This window comes from Leptinotarsa decemlineata, unplaced genomic scaffold (genome assembly GCF_025532065.1).
Source record: "Leptinotarsa decemlineata unplaced genomic scaffold, Ldec_3_MD MMD2_tig00026307_RagTag_RagTag, whole genome shotgun sequence".
In the NCBI taxonomy this organism is placed as follows: domain Eukaryota; kingdom Metazoa; phylum Arthropoda; class Insecta; order Coleoptera; family Chrysomelidae; genus Leptinotarsa; species Leptinotarsa decemlineata.
This window is the reverse complement of record NW_027412681.1, coordinates 12,971,577-12,991,617: the sequence shown is the minus strand read 5'-3', so window position 1 is coordinate 12,991,617 and position 20,041 is coordinate 12,971,577. Positions and strand designations below refer to the sequence as shown.

The following is a 20,041-nucleotide window of genomic DNA, read 5'->3' as shown; positions in this document are numbered from 1 at the left end:
TATGTTTGAAGGTGATTGACAATGTTTCATTATTAGTTCGGACTTCCATTGTCTGATATTATATAAAATGATTTCAAATCCCTGAAAGAACTAAAGAAGAAGAATTGAAAATTGAAGAAGAAGAATAAAATGAATAGCTGAAAAAACAATTATAATAAGCAAAAAACCTGAAATGAAGTAATAGTTAAATAAAATACAATACAATACAAGTAAAATTGGAATAAATTGACCAGAAAATAAAATGAAAAAGTTAAGAGATTCCAATCCAAGTTACTTCACGACGTTTCGATTGTTAGCAGGGTATATAGGTTGTCTCACATTGAACCAGGTTAATTTCAAACTCTGGTAGTGTTCTCGTTTTTCAGTTAATGCCTTTAATTTTTTGTGTGTAGTTTGTGTATTTATTCAACAATAGTTGTGCGAATATCAATTTTTTAAATTCCGTTTGGTTTCAACGTAAAAAAAGAATTTATGGAAAACTAGATTTGGTTTAATGTGTACATCAAGAGGTACACATTCAACCGGGGTATTTTCCACACTGAACCACCTTATTAGCCATATCTATTAGACTTAATTATTTGTAATAAAATAAATATAATAATAATATATATATGTATTATTTCACTACAAATATGTATGGTTTTACTATGTAATCAACTTTATTTGTACTTGAACAACATATTTTTTATCTCAAAATAGCTGTAAATCTTATACAACCTAAAGGCACTTCATTAATTACAAAACATATTTTATAATAAAAGAAGACATTGGTTCAAGAGGCCTTCAGTCAATCACTTATAATTATGATGATGATATAATTAAACTTTTAAAGATTAATAACAAAAGTAAAATATTTAGGGCAATGAAACATAATTAGACTCATAAAAACTTAGATGCAATAATCAGACTTCAGACAGACACACTCAAAACAGAAAGGAAATTTAAAAAAATCATAGCTCTTCTAGTCAAAACCAATATTTTTTGTATTGAACAGTAAAAAAGTTATTAATCTTTGGCTGTGGCAGAATCATTTTAATATCTTTCAATTCGACGTTAGCCAAATCAAGCTCGAAAGGCATCCGGAACTTCATAGTTTCTTTGTTAATTAGCCGCTCCGTAGTCGGAATTGTTAACTTCAATAATTTTGCCCACAAAATAAAAATTAATATTTTTTGCGTCAAAAACTACAAGGACATAGTCATCTTCAACTGATTTACCGGTCAATTTCCCAAAATTTCCTGTCACAACTAACATTTCTTCATCATCTTCAGATATATCCATGTCACTAATTTCAGTCTCACTAGGTTAGGTTAGGTTAGGTCTAAAGTGAGTGGAAATATTCGACCCTCCACCGAAACCCGCAAGGGTTTATTGTGTCTCACACCTATTCACATTCGGCCAAATAAACCCAGCTTCTTAACGAAGGCGTTTAGTTTGTTTGGAGTGGTCTTTCAGGTCAGACGGTAAGAATACGGATCTGTCGAACTCTAAGAACCTGATTCGGTCCCCAGCGGGGCAGGCACAAAGTATATGCTCTGTTGTTTCATCATTTTCCAAACAGAGGCAACACACACTGTCTTCCGACAGTCCAAGTCTCTGCATATGATGATTCAAATGACAGCGACCAGTAAGAAGGCCTTGCGATGTACTGTTTGGAACCTTTGGTGTAGTAATGAATATTACTGGTGTTAAAAATAACGATTTGGTGTTGGGAAAAAACTCCAGTAATATTCATTACTACACCAAAGTTTCCAAACAGTGCATCATAAGTATATTCGTGAAAGTGCAAAAAATCATGAAGATTCAGAAAGGTAGAGGTAGAAGAAAGGCCTGTTAGACATCGTAGTTCATTCCTACTTTAGTCCAACAACAATCTCACTAACTTCTGGCACACTTCCAATGTCTTCCTCAGAAGTAGATTCATCAGTGTCAATCTTTTTACTCTTTTTTTCTTTGGAGCATTTCTTTTCACCTTTTTATCTAATAGCAAGGCGCATTTTAGATTTTTTACCTTAGTCTTGTTTCTGTACGCTTCTTCTTGCTTTCTATAATTTAATTTTTTCAGGAGTATCGGTTGCAGTCCTGCTTTTTCCTATTTTTCTCATTTTTCTATTAATAGATCGGGGCTTAGCTTTAAGTGGTGGTATGAATTCTTTGGGTGAAATCAAAGAGACCTTCGATAATCCTGTTACTGGTGAACTTTGAATAATCCGTCTACAGAAATAGTTTCTGTAGACATCGTCAGTGTTTAATAGTGATGGACTTTCATTTCCGTCTTCACAAACTGTATCATCAGATTTAACAGAATCGAATTTCAACATTTTGAGCATTGGGATCTAAATTTAGATCTTGTGGCTCAGGCTTGGGCCTGAGCCAAAATGGCAAAAAATCGATGTCAGTGAACACTTCTGGGTTGAAAGGATATATACCAAACTTCTTAAAAGCTGCGAAAATGTTCACAGATTCAATTCCTTTAGTGAAGACTTCTCCAACGCACTCTGCTACATCGTAGATAGTCATAGACCTTCCTGGATGTCTCACCATCCAGGAGTCGATCGCAATGTTATAATAGACCTTAAAATGGCCATTTAACCCGACTTCCAGAGGCTGCATCTTGGCAAATAAATCTGATGTCATCCACCCAGAAGTATGAGACAATCCAAGAGGAGCATCATAAACGGCAACCAGAACCGAAGGACGGATGACGACCCATTGTTGTCTTCAAATTATCATAGAATGATTGAACTGTATTCCTGTTAAAAGCTGTTGCGCGGGATGAGCTCCAAGTTTCAGGATTCTTTATTGAGAGATCAAGGTAACGTTTCCTGAATGACCGAAACCACTCTTTTCCTGCCATTTTATATCGGTGCTAACTTTCTGGGATTGTCACATTCGCCATTTGGTACGCTACTTTACGGCAATCTCTTAGGGTCAGACTATAAAATTTTAGAGCACACTCTTTTATGTACTCTTTAAAAACTTCTTCTTGTTGACTGGTAAAAACGAGATGATTTGACGTGTAAATTTTATGCTACATAGCGTCGTAAAGTTGGGTACGCAATATCATACGTTTTTGCTGCTTTTGTAATACTTTCACCTGCAATTGAAGGACCTTTAGCATATTGGCAGCCAAATGTCCACCTCTTTTTCTCAATAATATCTTTTTTCGAGCAAATATGAAGAAACCAATATCATTTTAACCAAACAAATGAATAAATGAAGAATTATGCAGACAAAACTTACTTTTACCACCGTACATAAGTAAACAGAAGTAAATTCACTCCCGTCGAGATGATTTCATTTTATGCCAGCATGTGGCGGGGCAGGAGCTGTTGTGCACCTCTGCACGAGGTTCGATCAAAAAATATGTGACCATGATCTGACTTCATCATTGCTACGAGGAGCTCCCAATAAATGTCTCATATGATTGTAAGCTGTTTAGGAATTGATGAAAAATAAGTCAAGGTGGTGAAATAAACGTATATTTTATATAGTAAGATTATACAACTTAGAACAAAAACTTATGCTGATATATTTTAAAGGTTTTTTAGAATGATGAGTTTTTGATTTTTTTTTGTTTTCAAATTTCCATTGGCAAATTTCAAAGTATAATAAATTCTTACCCTTGTGAAAAGAGAAAATAAATAATCCAAAGGAAAATTATTACAATCAGTGGCACATAAATTGTTGAAATGATTAAGAAATTCTGTCTCTAGATGAATGATACATTATAAAAATGAATCTGGAGGCATATATAAACTTCCAAACTGGCTACTGTATTATTATATGCCTTGAAATGACTATATAACTACATTTGTTACATTCAGTGTCGTGGCAAAATTTGTACATACTTCTCATGAATGTTTTCTTAAACATTTTCTCAAAAGATATCCACAAACATAGCCCAAGCTGTTGTCTTCTGGAGTGGCTAGAGTTCTACAATCATTTGTCTATACTCTCAAAGGTTTATAAGGATTTTTTGGAACTTCCACAAGAATCTTCATTCTATTTATGTCTGCATCTGCATAGATAGAATCTCACAAGTATCTTCTAGACAGTTCCTTCTGCCTGTGTGAAATACTGAAGAGTAAATATGTTTTTGAAAGCTCTGGTAATTTGAATAGGAGTTGGGTTTCTGACTGGTGCCTCAGAAAATCAATTTGCTATTTATGTTTTAAAAAAAGGTTTATTGAAATCTTTCATACTGTCAAATATATTTGAATTTAAAATATTGAACACTGTATCCATTTTTTCAATGAATGTAGCCGTTCCTATTGCTGCTGATGGTATCTGATTGAAACTGACATAGGTATTGTAATGACCTGGTGACTCTCTCAATTCAAGGAAGTTTCACCATCTTTGCGGATGACACCACGCTCCTTTGGCATGGAAAAAATACTTCTAATATGAAAGAAACTATCTCTAGTGATTTAGAAGTTGTGAAAAAATGGTGTGACGCAAGCTACTCGTGTTTTAATATTAAAAAAACAAACCTACTCACCTTCAGCTGTAATATTAACAATATATACTTGAATGGACAAATTCTTGAAAATAAAAAGCAATCCAAATTCCTGGGAATCTTCATGGATAACAAATCAACATTTCATCAACATATTTCCGCTTTGAATAAAAAATTGGGATCAGGATATTATGCACTTCGAATAGATTCAAATGAACTGAGTTCATCCACAACAAAAATGGTATTTCATTCCCTGATTGAATCCCACGTGAGAAATGGTGCTGCCTTCTGGGGATTTTGCAGTCAACAACTTTTTCATTCAGTGTTTGTTTTGCAAAAGCGAGCGGTTAGATACTTATGCAAGGTGAGAGTGCGTGAGTCATGCAGAGCATTATTTTTGAGATAAAAAATTCTCACTGTTACTTATATTTTCATACTTGAAATTGTTTGCCTGATTTACAAAAAAACATAATATGGTTGGAATGCGGAACCTACAAATTACATAACCCGGCAAGTAATTGAAAATAAAATACATCTTCCTGTTCCAAAAACAAGCCAGACAAAGTATTCTTTAATTTATGAAAGTAAAAAGCTGTATAATCACATACCTTACGAAATTAGGAAGGGAAAAAGCTAGAAGAAGTTCAGAAATCTTGTTAAAGATGCCCATTGCAACTAAAGCGTACTACAATCTTAATGAATATTACAATGGAACTTTGTTGTGATCTGATATAGGTGTTTTTTTTGTTGTTTATATGGACATCTATACTTTAAATTATATTTTATACTATACTATATATATATATATATATATATATATATATATATTATTTTATTGCCATGAAACTTGAACTTATGTTCAAATTGTATATATTTGTAATTTACATCTTTTGAAAGGGACTATACAAACTATTTTGTCTACAATTTGTTAAATTTTATTTTCTATTATTTGGGTGCTAGTCTATATTGTTTTTCCTTATCCAAGTTGTAAAGTTGTTCAAGATGACTTTTGTTCGTTGTATATTCATCAAATTTCAAAAAGTCATGGAAAAAATGGTTTCTGCTACATTTCAGCAGATGAAAAATATTTTTTTATTATCAACAAAGAAATATGGCTGCTCTACACTCATGGTGTCCTGGGTGTGGGAAAAAAAGGTCTGCTTCAATCGGCACAGAATCATAGAAAAAAGGGTTATGCATCAATTCTCACGAAACTGTTGAGTAAGCAAATAGCGGAGGAAGGTGAAAATCCAACCACGAATGTTCTGATCACCAATAAAGCGTCAATTAAATTAATGGAGAAACTGGGAATGCACAATGTTGGAACGTGCTATTACATCACTGTATACAAAAGAGATACTATCCCGTAGCTGATAATTTAGCAGGAAAACACAGTTTTGACTCTATTGAGTGCATGTACTCTTGAACAGGAAATTAAATAAAATTAGCAGAATACTATTGAAATATTCCCCCATGTACAGTTCACTGTTTGTACTCCATGGATCGCTAAAAACATTTTCCCTTCATAAGAAAAAAAATAATGTCTCTCAACACGCGTTTCGCTTAGCAAGTCGACATCATCAGGGGATGGCTAATACTTTTCAGAGTGTCAAAAGCGTTTTCAATAGATTCATTTTACATCAGAGTTCCCAAAAGCTGCCGTAGGTATGTCACAATCGTTCATGGTTCATGATTCTGTGGAAGAGGATAATTGCCACAAGGTAGGGCTAGATTCAACCCAAAACTAAAAAATAACGAAGAAAGATTAGATATTTGCTACAAATATGTTTCCTATTTTGTGTTAAATTTTCATTTTTTTTTTCATTTATTCAATGTTACTGTTACAGTGTATTCTGTAATATCAACCGAAACCGAATAGGTAATAAAAATTTTTTCAACGAGAGGGAAATGTGGCCGCTACTCATAAATCATTCGACCGTGTTGATGTTTGAGAGAGTTAGGGTTCTGCCAGCCGAAGAAAGAAAAGTCAACTCACCTGGAATTCGGGACTTCTCTGGCTTCGGTGGTTTCCACCGCTCTTTCACACTTAATGCAGAATGGACTGTATTCTGGGTATGGACTTATCAAAAAAAAGGCACTTTTCCGGGTCACGTTTTTTGGGTTTTCGAGATTGCGATACGACTTGGAGTTACACGAGCTTCTCACGTGAGAACTGACATACTATCTGGCGGCTGGCCAGAAATTATACAGCGGGAGCAAAAAGTGAGGAACAAATAATTTGATAGAGAATCTCAAATATTTCTGTTGAATGGCCGAGTAATGGGTTTTGAGAGTAAAGTACCTAACATAATATATAATAATTAAATGCTTAACCTAAAAGAAGAAAAAAATTTAACTGAACCAGGATGGAACGAGAAGTGAACATTCTCCCGGCCCAAATACGCAGTATTTTAGGAGGGTAACGGACAAAGTTTTACGCAAGATCTTTGCATAACCCCATGTGCGGTGCGTGAAGTTACGACTCTTCTTATTCCGTCCGAACCCGAATGTAATTTTTCAATTCTCCCCAAACGCCACTGTAGGCGGAGAATCTGCTCATCTTTTATAAGGACCAGATCGGCCACGTGAGGAGTTCTCGAAGGAGATATTCATTTATGTCTCTGCTGCAGAGTATGCAGATACTCATTATGCCACCGTTTTCATATATCTTGATGAACTCTTTGCAGCAGTTATAATAATAATTCTAATAATAATAATAATTATTATTATTAAGCCCCTGAAGCCACAAGAACTGGCTCGTTTGGATGCGGAGGTTCATAGTGTTCTAACTGAAGAGGCTGACATCTGGCAAATCAACACTGCCGTGTATAACGTCGTTCATTCGCTTTCCGAATCGGAAGGACGAAATCTCGGCCTTGCGGTTCGGAAGATTGAACGGCGTGTACACAAGATGGAGGCTAAGATCACGTCGGCGAGACGACACGCGTCTCGTATCTAATGTGTGATGAATTACAGGGCGGCCAACACGCCTTTCACGCCCGCAGTGCGGTGAATAGCCGCCAAACTACGACGTATCCATCATACTTTAAGTCAAGGCGTGCTGCTGACCACCAAACAACACTTCCTTGATAGGATACGAATACTAGTGCTGCTAAGAAGTCACTAGTGAGGCGAGCGAGAGGTATCGCGGAAAACCTTAGGTTCTGGAAGAAACCTTCTCGCTTATTCCAAGAGCCTCCACGTGTTGTGGATAATCCACCGACCGCTGATCAGGTGGAATCCTTCTGGAAGGATATCTATGAACACCCGCAGCCACTCAACTTAGACACTCCAGCCCTAGCCCAGTTCGAAGCTTTCAACAGAGAGCTTCGACAGCCTAAGCTCAATGAACTGTGCAACCCGATAACCCCGGATAACGTTCGAAGAGCCCTTGTGGGTTCCAAAAACTTTGCTGCTCCAGGCCCAGATGGGCTGAACACTTATTGGTGGAAAAAAGTACCAAGCACCCACCGCCATCTGACCAGAGTTTTCAACTCATGTCTGGACGGAGAGCAGCCGATTCCGGATTGGTTTGTCGAGGGGCGGACCGTTCTTATCCCCAAAAGCGGAGATTTGCCGATTCCTAAGAATTACAGACCGATAACATGCTTGAATTCGTGTTATAAGTTGTTTACAAGCATCTCATACACACGAATACTTTCCGCAGTTGACCGAGTGTTCGAACGGATATATGAGCAGAGAGGGTCGAAGAGAGGAGTCGCTGGATATAAAGAGTACCTGCTCATTGATAGATGCGTAACGCAGGACTCGATACAATATAAGTGTAACCTCTCTATCGCCTGGATCGATTACCGTAAGGCATTTGATACAATTTCGCATGAGCTCATCTTGCATTTGCTCAGATGCCTCGCGATACCCAACAAAATAGTGAGATGCATTGAACAACTGATACCACTTTGGCGAACTCGCTTTACCATAACATCTGGTCAAGCAAGAGTCCAAACAGGGTGGGTCACTTTCAGAAGGGGTGTATTTCCTCAGTCCCCTTCTCTTCTGCATCTCACTATTGCCATTATCCGTTGCGCTCAGAAACACTCCAGGGTATAACTGTGGCACCCCCGGAAACCGGAGGCACAAGGTCACCCATTTGTTTTATATGGATGATCTTAAACTTAATGCCTCTGGAGAGAAGGATCTCCATCAGTCCTTGAGGGTGATGGAAGAGTACACGCATGCTATCGGTATGAAATTCGGGATAGACAAATGTGCAATGGTCCATCTCAAAAGAGGACGATGCGGGTACTACGGAGAGGATGTGCAGCTCGTAGATGGAAGCGGCTGGATGCCGGAGAGACGTATACGTACCTCGGGGTGGAACAACGCCACTCACAAGAGGTAACAGCAGTGAAAAACTCTCTCCGTGGCAAGTATCAGCACAAACTTCGACAGATCTAGTCATCGGAACTATCGGGGAAGAACAAAGTTGCTGCAACAAATATGCATGCCGTTCCAATCTTACTCTACTCGTTTGGAGTAGTGAAGTGCATCTCTATAGGAGTTTGCATCCCAAATCGTCCGTTCCACGGTTGTACTTCCCCCGACAACAGGGAGGCCATGGAATTTTGAGTTTGGAGTGTCTACATGACATGCTGGATACAGCCTGTAAAGTCGTCAGGAGTTCGGATCCCCTTCTCTGCATGGTCCGTGACCATGAGAGAGCAGGAATTGGAGCATTTCTCCTTAGGGCAGCTGCCTGAGTAGCTGATGAACTCGGTAAAGTTTTCGACACTGAACGAGGTGACCACAACTCTGTCACCGAGTTGGAACCTGTTCAGCAAAAAGCTCAGATAAAAGCAGCATAGATCAACTTACTTCTGCGGAAACACAAGGATAAGCCAATGCATGGGGTCTTCTTCAATAACATTGGAGACCTTGGCTTATCAAAGCGCCTGACCTTCGCTTTTCTCAGGTCGAGTAGGCTTAGGTCGGAAACTGAAGGGTTCATCATGGCTTGCCAAGATGGTGTCTTCAACATCTTAGTCTACCGCATAACGCGGCCCTAAGAGTGTTATATTACCATCTACGCCACTCTTACGGTATTGACGAGACACCGGTGTTGCCCTACGCTCCGGGGGATATTGAATCCGTTGTGGGGAACGAGAAGTGCCGAATTTATTGGAACTATTCGTTTCCCACCCTCAGGCTCATACAAGCTAATAAGCCTGATGTGGTCCTTCTCGACCACCAGAGCAAAACGATATTTGTCTTGGAGTTTTCAGCTCCTGGCGAGACGAATATCGTCAGAGAAGAGAAGGAAAAATGGATAAAATATCGAGATTTTCTCTTCGAACTCCGCAGACTCTATCCAGATCACTCTGTCAAGATGGTTGTTCTGATTATTGGAGTTCTTGGTGGAATGATGTCCTCTCTACTCTCGAATCTTAAAATCATACCGGCTTGCCGCACTAAGGCAGAAATCTTAGCCGCACAGATGCAGAAGGCTGTCATTCTTGGGTCACTGCGCTTGCTCAGGGCACATGATTCTCGGACCGAATGATCACTTGCCCCACGGTGTGGGAAGTGGTCATTGGTTGATAATGCTGGCGCGCCCTCACGAATGTATCGGGGCTTCGAGGGATAGGGCCTGACTAGCGCACACTACGGTGAAAAAAAAATTATAATAATATGTCTTTATTCATCACAATAAGAAGTATAAATTAAATAAAATTCAAAGAAATGATGAATAGGCGAAGTACAGCTATGAGAGCTGCTTTCAAACCCAACCTCGATTGGTATGTATTTTTAATTATTTTTTATAATATTCGAATATGTGAGAAATTGCCAAAATCTTTTTGCATATGTCGTGCCCTATCACTGTCGTGTAAGAAACGTGTCTTTCAACTTTTTTTTAAAGTTTCTCAATGAACTTGCTTTAAAGTCTGTAGGGATGGTGTTATTCAACTTTGCCGCATTGTAGGAGAAACTTTGAGTAAATATTGCTGTGGAATGCCTGGGAATGAGCAAAGTATGTCTATTACGAGAAGTGCCACTGCGTGATAGTGCAACCAGTCTTTCACGTAATAAAGTAAGGCGGATATCCCGAAACAAGAATTATATGCGTGAAACTAAGAAAATGGATTGCTCTTAGATATTTGAGTGAAAGCCAACCAGAATTTCGAAAGGACGGACATATGTGATCATACTTTCGGATACCGTAGGAAAATCTGACACTATTTTATTCTACGCTGGAGTTGCATTACATCTAATTGTTGTAAGGCGGGTCCGTAGATACAATCGCAGTAAGCTAATCTTGAAAAAATAAGTGTTTCACAGAGACTCAACTTCAGACTTTTTGATAAAAGGTGTCTACTTGAATAAAGTTGTCTTAATACATTGAATGGCGTTTTACACAGATGCCTTACATGCTTCGTGAATCTCATGTCTGTATCTAACCACAAGCCCAGATTTTTACATTCATTCACAAAAGGTATTATGTTATTGTTGACACGGATCGACAATGACTCACACAAAATATTTCTTTTACTTTTGGGACCAAATAACATGACCAGGGATTTCTTTGGATTAATAGTAAGATTATGTGCACAGGATACATCAATATAGAGTTTTGAGGTTTCTGTTAATATATTCATTAGCGAGTGTAATATCTTTAAAGCTGAATGAACTATACAATTGAGTATCATCGGCGTAGTGATGTATTTTACCAAAACTAACAAATTCATGGAAGTCACTAATATAAATTGCAAAAGGGAGCGGTCCCAGGACTGAACCTTGCGGTACACCAAATTTTTTTGATATTATTGTTGATTGGTTACCATCAAGCTAAGTTGATTGGGTCCTTTCGGAGAGATAGCTATTCATAAGTGACACTGCATTATGTGTGAAACCAAAGCACCTAAGTTTTGTGGACAATAAAGATGGATCCAAGGTATCGAATGCTATACTGTAATCAAGCATTAAGAGACATGTGAAATTGCCTTCATCAAGTGATTTGAATATGTCGTCAGTGACGAGACTCAGAGCCATAGTAGTGCTATATAGAGGGCGAAATCCAGACTGAACGGAGGTAATAAGATTTTTTCGTTTAACGTAATCTGAGAGTTGTTCTTTAATAATCATTTCAAAGACTTTTGAGATGGCAGGAAGAATACTTATAGGTCTAATATCAGAGAACTCTGAGGGATCGTTACATTTTGCCAATGGCTTAACTCTAGCATGTTTTCATTGAGAGGAAAATTTACTAGTCTCAATGGCAAAGTTGAAGACATATATTATGTATTCCAATAAATGGGGCAAAACTAAATCCCACATACAAATTGTGATTTCATCAGAGCCCATAGCATTACTACTGATTTTATTAAAGTGCATATTCACTTCATACGAGTTAACATTATGAAAAATGAACTCTGGTCCATATTTAGGATTGTAATATGTTTCGCATACAGCTATTTGACTGGCGGTTTTTTTAAATATTGGTATATTACCGAAATGTTCATTCAGATCATTCAAATTTTTCAAAATCGGCGGCCAAATCATTTCTCTCAGTGTGCAAGAACTTATAATCAACGAGATTGAATGAGTTCAAGTCACTTCTTTCAGTGAGCCAAGTTTCTCCCAAGGCAACAACATCAAAGTCATTATCACGAATGTAATTTCGCAAAGTGCCAAATCCAGTTGACAGAGATCTGACATTGATATGCATTAGACTGATGTTTTTATTCTTATCGACAGGCATTCCTAATTTCGGTAGGCTAGATTTCACTTATCAGTGATAACTAGGCAAAATGTATTCAAATGTTTTCAGAATTCTAAATAAAGATAACAAATTTTTTTTCTCTCCACAAAAACAACTTAATGATTAGATACATACTTATTAATGTGTGCTAGGAAATTTAGTCCAGTACGAATACACACTAGAATAATTACTTGCGAGGCTCACCACTTACCACTTTCTGAGGGAAGGGATAGAACAGTTGAACAGGGATAGAACGATTGAAAACCTAAGGGAACTTGATTCTTCAAGTTCCTTTAGGTTTTCAACCGCGTATATATTTCCATTCACAACCAGCTTTTTCCCTTTTTATAAACGCATTAAGGTTTTTCGATTTAGCTAACTTCAGGTGGGCTACTAACAGCTTCTGATCTTTTCTATCCTGGATCGAAAGATCTTGCGATATAGTTCTGAAGGATTTGTTAAGTCAAATATTTGTTTTTTCAGATAAGAAGTGAATTCCACTTAGATAGTAGGAGTGTTTTGGTTGCGAAAAGAATAAATGTTGTTGATATCTCGTACTTCTAGTTCAACTTCAAGGAGCTCGGAAAGTTTATTAGTCACATGAGTAGCAATAGAACCAGACTCTGAAATTTCCAGTCCATTAATGAGTATATTTTATCTAGGATGTCCAAGAGTTCTTCATTTTTCTTTTTGATTTCCAATTTAATGTCTTCTTTGTTTTTTTCGCCTTCTTCTTTAATCAATCTCATTAAACTCTCGAGTACTTGCTTATTAGACACATCGGTTGTCATGTCTTCTTCATAGTATCAGAACTGGTTTAACCATACTAAATACGGTTGCCAGCGATCGAGGCGATTGATGTTAAAATTAGTCAGATCATGATCAGGGAGGACTGTCATAGGTTCGAGGGTTAAAAAATGACCTGGGGTCAAAACTCTCAAGTCGATTGGATCATTACTCATGGCGTAAAGGGGTCTACAATTAAGCAGTGCTTCGATTTGCACCAATAAGGTATAAAATTACTCATAAGTGAGGATTTGATATTCGAGTGTTCTCATGAGGTGAGTTTTCACCGATTTGATACCTGCCTCCATGAGACCATCAAAATGTGGAGCTGTCAAGCGATGTGAATTGGGAAGGATTGCTGGATGTTTATGCTCAAATACGAGACCTGAGAAATGTAGTCTTCCTCCTACTCGAAGCACCCCATCATCATCGAGGAATGGGTTCAGTTTACGAAAAGACTTTGATAAGGACTTATGATGCTGCAGTCGGTGAATTTCTTCCGAGAACGAAACACCTTGAACTTGTTCAACAATTATCATGAGGACATGATGGTGTGAATCTGAGTTAAAGGAGAATACGATTTTGTTTCATTTCGAAGATTACTGATAAATCGATAATACCAAGGAATAATACTCGTAACTTTGTCGAAAGACGAGAATTTATTCAACATATTTTCGAAGATATTGATAGTGTCATTAGCCACGAGGGAAAGGTGCCCCTAGTAGAGGTATACAGCCGGTTCTGGGCCTCCCCTCACCACTATGACGTATTAATTGCTTTTTTTGTTGTTGTTTAGTAACATCTGGTGCATGGATCGTTCAGAATTTTTTTCATATGAGATTTTGTGTGTGTGTGTGTGTGTGTGTGTGTGGGAATGCATGGTACAGGGTTTCATCATGTGCTTGTCTATGTACAAACATACGTCTGCATACTTCGAAGATCCTTCAAGTAATGAATGTTCCATCGGTGTGAGCCCACCAAGTTAGTAGTGGTGTGACGTCACAGCAACAACCGTTTAACGGTAAGAGAGCAAGATGTTCACTTCACGACGTGTGGCTGAGTATTGCGTATTCATTGGTGTGCCCTCACCTCTCTCGATGTGGTGAAGGCTGTGACGTAACGCATCGCTCTAGCCTCGCTATCGATGATGACACGCAGGCGGCCGAGGACTGTGTTACTCCCCCCACCACTATGACGTATTAATTGCTTTTTTTTGTTGTTTAGTAACATCAAGGCGATGTGACCTTGAAATGTCTGGTGCATGGATCATTCAGAATTTTTCATATGAGATTTTGGGTGTGTGTGTGTGTGTGACATAATGACGTAATTACATTTGGTTGGTTTGTGTGTGTGTGAATGCACGGTACATGGTTTCATCAAGTGCTTGCCCATGTACAAACATACGTCTGCATACTTCAAATATTCACCAAGTAATGAATGTTCCATCGGTGTGAGCCCACCAAGTTAGTACGTCTACATACTACACTTTCAACATTGAAATTATCTCTACATACGTCACACGATATCGACAAGGTGACTTTGAAGAAGTATTTACATGCTGACAAGGCGACATTGAAGTAGTGTTTTGGGTTTGACATACACGGTAAAGTTAGGATTTGACATTATCGTTCATGTGTACTCTGTACCAGTTTGTACAGAATAAACACACGTCTGCATACCACGAATATCCACTGACTAGTGCTCCTTCCTAATCAGTTTGGATGATACCTATCGTGACAGAGAGTGCACACGTCTACACTCTCTGAAGTTCCAACGACCACTGCTTGGCTCGTATCACCATCTGTCAACACATCGAGTTGTGATGGTGGGGAGGTCGCAAGACACTTTCAATTCTGAAATGACATCAACATACGTCACACGATGTCGACAAGGTGACTTTGAAGAAGTCTTTACATGCGGACAAGGCGACATTGAAGTAGTGTTTTGGGTTTGACATACACGTTAAAGTTAGGATTTGACATTATCGTTCATGTGTACTCTGTATCAGTTTGTACAGAATAATCACACGTCTGCATACCACGAAGATCCACTGACTAGTGCTCCTTCCTAATCAGTTTGGATGGTATCTATCGTGACAGAGAGTGCACACGTCTACACTCTCTGAAGTTCCAACGACCACTGCTTGGCTCGTATCACCATCTGTCAACACATCGAGTTGTGATGGTGGGGAGGTCGCAAGACACTTTCAATTCTGAAATGACATCAACATACGTCACACGATGTCGATAAGGTGACTTTGAAGAAGTCTTTACATGCGGACAAGGCGACATTGAAGTAGTGTTTTGGGTTTGACATACACGTTAAAGTTAGGATTTGACATTATCGTTCATGTGTACTCTGTACCAGTTTGTACAGAATAAACACACGTCTGCATAACAAGTTGTGATCGTGAACGCCATCATTCAGTATGTGAGAGCGCATCGAGATGAATTCGTCTTGAGTATATCCCTTCCAAAATTTTGTTTGCATTGTCATAAAATGTATGTGAAACTGCTGATTACACAGAAATGGCTAATTCAAAATTCCAAAAGTAATACAGTGTTGAATAGACAATTGAATCAATTCGAAATTCCAAAAGTAATACACTATTGAATAGACAATTGAATCAATTTTTAAAAACCCCCTTTCCGATTGGAAAAAAGTTGGTAACGCCCTCTCTTTCAAAGATCCACAAAGTAATGAATGTTCCATTGGTGTGAGTCCACCAAGTTAGTGGTGCGTAACGACTTCTGTTAACGCGTCCAGCTGAGAGCTAGGCTTGGCTGTGACATCAGGCACGCCAGGTAGGTATGTTTATGCTTTATTATGTATAAATGGTCCTCCAAGAGTATTTCAATACATTCTCAAAATATAAGAGGACAGGCTAAAGTGTGTAAAAGCATTGGTGTTCACTTTCGTACGGTTGTGAAGGTCTTGAAGTAATTTGGAAGTAATATGCTTCTTTATTTGAACAAAATAACTGAATAAAAACTAGTCACTGTATTTAGAAGTTGAAGAGCTTGAAATGTGGAAATAACGTTACAATGGATTAAGTGTCAGTTTGAATAGTAGAGACTGCAAGTAGTTTTTTTTTCATAATTAGAAACCAATAATGATTATGACCACTTTAAAAATATATCTAGTATGAATACGCCAGAGAAAAGTATAGTATACAGTACACAGTTATACAAGTGCTTCAGTTTTCCAAAATATTCAGTGAAAATCCCATAAGAAGTGTTACTTGAAGTATTCAATTCAATTGCTCGATTTTTCTAGTATTTCGCAACTTTGCGATACCTGAACTATAATATCTACGCAAAAATTGTATTAAATTCTGTACCTGAGAGGTAAACTGTCGTAACTACAAGTTTCTCGATTTTGGGGTTATTGATGTAACTACATTATCGAGGTGTATATTCTTGAGTGGAGAGTTGTCGTATCTGCACAACTAATGAATGGCGCCATAGCCAATGTGACTTTAATGTATCTGTCATGATATGATAGAGATAAACTCAAGTAACTTGAGTTACAACTGCTCTCCTGTAAAATTTCACCTAACCTAACGTATGTAAGAACCTAACCTAACATAATGTAACCTAACCTAACCTGATCTATCCTAACCTAACGTATAAATGGACCTAACCTAACGTATGTATGAACCTAACATAATGTAACCTAACCTAACCTGATCTATCCTAACCTAACGTATGTATGAACCTAACCTAACATATGTATAAACCTGAACTAACATAATTTAACCTAACCTAACGTAACCTAACCTACCATAATGCGGGAAAACGCGCGTGGAATACATTCACCCTGTTCGTCCAATCAATACGTCATCTGTTGGTATTGGTTCTATTATTCTAACATTTGGATTAATGACCAATCCTAGATATCCCAGTCCATCTGATGACTTGAGTTTATGTTTTTTCTCCAAAACTTCAACTCTCTGTTCCAAAGCGTCATAATTTTTCATTGTAGACGCTGTTATGTCAGCCATTTTCATTTCTACATCACTTTTAAGATTATCATATTTACGACCCAAAGTTATCCGAGCCTCTGCAATTTTATCATCGAATGCTTGACGTGCATCGCGAGCAACATTAGCGACTGTGGATTGTATTGCAGCTTGTAGGACTAGAAGTATGACCTTTTTTGTTCCATTAATTTCCCCCTCAAGATATGATACAGTTACACAATCACTCTTGTCAATTGGTTGTGACAGGATTTTTCCTTCTATGAGTTTCGATTAATTTTTTTATTCATTACCCCATTTGACCCCCTTCGACGGGCGGTGTCATGTTATGATTTTCACAGATTGTCATTATGATCAAATTCGATTTTTCCAGTATGAAATTGTTGTGACAGGATTTTTCCTTCTATGAGTTTCGATTTATTGTTGTATTCATTACCCCTTTTGACCCCCTTCGACGGTCGGTCTCATGTTGTGATTTTCACAGATTGTCATTATGATCGAATTCGATTTTTCCAGTATGAAATTGTTGTGACAAAATTTTTCCTTCTATGAGTTTCGATTTATTTTTATATTCATTACCCCATTTGACCCCCTTCGACGGGCGGTGTCATAATATGATTCTCACAGATGGTCATTTTGATCAAATTCGATTTTTCCAGTATGAAATTGTTGTGACATAATTTTTGCTTCTATGAGTTTCGATTTATTTTTGTATTCATAACCCCATTTGACCCCCTTCGACGGGCGGTGTCATGTTATGATCCTCACAGATTGTCATTATGATAAAATTCGATTTTTCCAGTATGAAATTGTTGTGACAGAATTTTTCCTTCTATGAGTTTCGATGTATTGTTTTATTCATTACCCCTTTTGACCCCCTTCACGGGTGGTGTCATGTTGTGGTTTTCACAGATTGTCATTATGATAAATATCGATTTTTCCAGCATGAAATTGTTGTGACAAGATTTTTGCTTCTATGAGTTTCGATTTATTTTTGTATTCATAACCCCATTTGACCCCCTTCGACGGGCGGTGTCATGTTATGATCCTCACAGATTGTCATTATGATCGAATTCGATTTTTCCAGCATGAAATTGTTGTGACAGGATTTTTCCTTCTGTGAGTTTCGATTTATTTTTATATTCATTACCCCTTTTGACCCCCTTCACGGGTGGTGTCATGTTGTGGTTTTCACAGATTGTCATTATGATAAATATCGATTTTTCCAGCATGAAATTGTTGTGACAGGATTTTTCCTTCTGTGAGTTTCGATTTATTTTTGTATTCATCACCCCTTTTGACCCCCTTCGACGGGCGGTCTCATATTGTGATTTCCACAGATCGTCATTTTGATCGAATTCGATTTTTCTAGCATGGAATTGTTGTGACAAGATTTTTGCTTCTATGAGTTTCGATTTATTTTTGTATTCATCATCCCATTTGACCCCTTTCGACGGGCGGTGTCATGTTATGATTCTCACAGATTGTCATTGTGATCAAATTCGATTTTTCCAGCATGAAATTGTTGTGACAGGATTTCTCCTTCTGTGAGTTTCGATTTATTTTTGTATTCATTACCCCATTTGACCCCCTTCGACGGGCGGTGTCATGTTATGATTCTCACAGATTGTCATTATGATCAAATTCGATTTTTCCAGCATGAAATTGTTGTGACAGGATTTCTCCTTCTATGAGTTTCGATTTATTTTTGTATTCATCACCCCTTTTGACCCCCTTCGACGGGCGGTATCATGTTGTGATTCTCACAGATTGTCATTATGATCGAATTCGATTTTTCCAGCATGAAATTGTTGTGACAGGATTTCTTCTTCTATGAGTTTCGATTTATTTTTGTATTCATTACCCCCATTTGACCCCCATTGACGGGCGGTCTCATGTTATAATTCTCACAGATTGCCATTATGATCGAATTCGATTTTTCTAGCATGGAATTGTTGTGACAGGATATTTCCTTCTATGAATTTCGATTTATTTTTGTATTCATTACCCCTTTTGACCCCTTTCGAAGAACGGTCTCATGTTGTGAATTTCACAGATAGTATTATGATAGAATTTGATTTTTCCAGTATGAAATTGTTGTGACAAAATTGTTCCTTCTATGAGTTTCGATTTATTTTTCATTCATAACCCCATTTGACCCCCTTCGACGGGCGGTCTCATGTTGTGATTTTCACAGCACAGGTACGTGTAGAGACAAGTACTGGTACAAATACAACTTATTACCTGACAAGGTATAAATACGCTTTACGAAGCCTAAAAGTTATCATCGGACAGCAAGCCATGATGGTTAAACCTCTGAAGAAGCCACTCGCGCCAGCGAAACGTCAGGAAGAAATTCCAAAAATCCACGGCTTTCAAACTCGAAAAATAATGACACTGGAAACTGTATTTTATTCCAAGAGGTGTTGAGTAATGGATCATTGCCTATTCGGAGGACGAAACTAGAGTTCATTACACAACAAGAAACGGTCATATATTTGACGCTTTTTCCAATAGTTATAGGTATAGTAATTCACCACGCGCAACTTTAGTTTTAGTGGGAATTTCATGTTTAATAACATCTCAACAGCAATTAATTCCAGTGTTGATTATGTAGTAACATTTTTTTGGTAAATAAACTTATTATTATTAAAAATAATTGGTTCACATTTCATTCAGAAATACAACCGGTAAATTAATCAGTCATCGTCTCGAATTAAAGTAGATATAAAAGTGTTCTAGAAAATTATGAGAAACTGATGACTGGGTCGGGTTTCGTAGGCTAACATTGTAAAAAATATTATTTGGCAAAATTTGTTTCGTTATTCATAATAGTTGCCATAGATAGGGCCATATAACGATTAAAACCGTCATACAATTTTTCTATACCATTTTTATAGTACGATTTGTCTTCAGTCTTAAGAGAGGCTTCAGTTTCGACGATTACCTCTTCATTGGCGCTACATTTCTTTCCAGCGAGCATTCCTTCGAGATCTGAGAACAGGAAAAAGTCGCTAAGGTCCAGATCTGGAGAGTACGGTGTATGCGGAAGCAATTCGAAGCCCAATTAATGCAATTTTGCCATCGTTTCCATAGATTTGTG

The 20,041-nt window shown here is 37.7% G+C and overlaps 1 protein-coding gene across 1 annotated transcript in view; it reads left to right on the top strand.

Moving 5' to 3' along the window:
* LOC111506319 (uncharacterized) overlaps positions 1 to 20,041 on the top strand; it is a 38,144-nt gene that overhangs the window by 17,892 nt on the left and 211 nt on the right. The window lies entirely within an intron of this gene.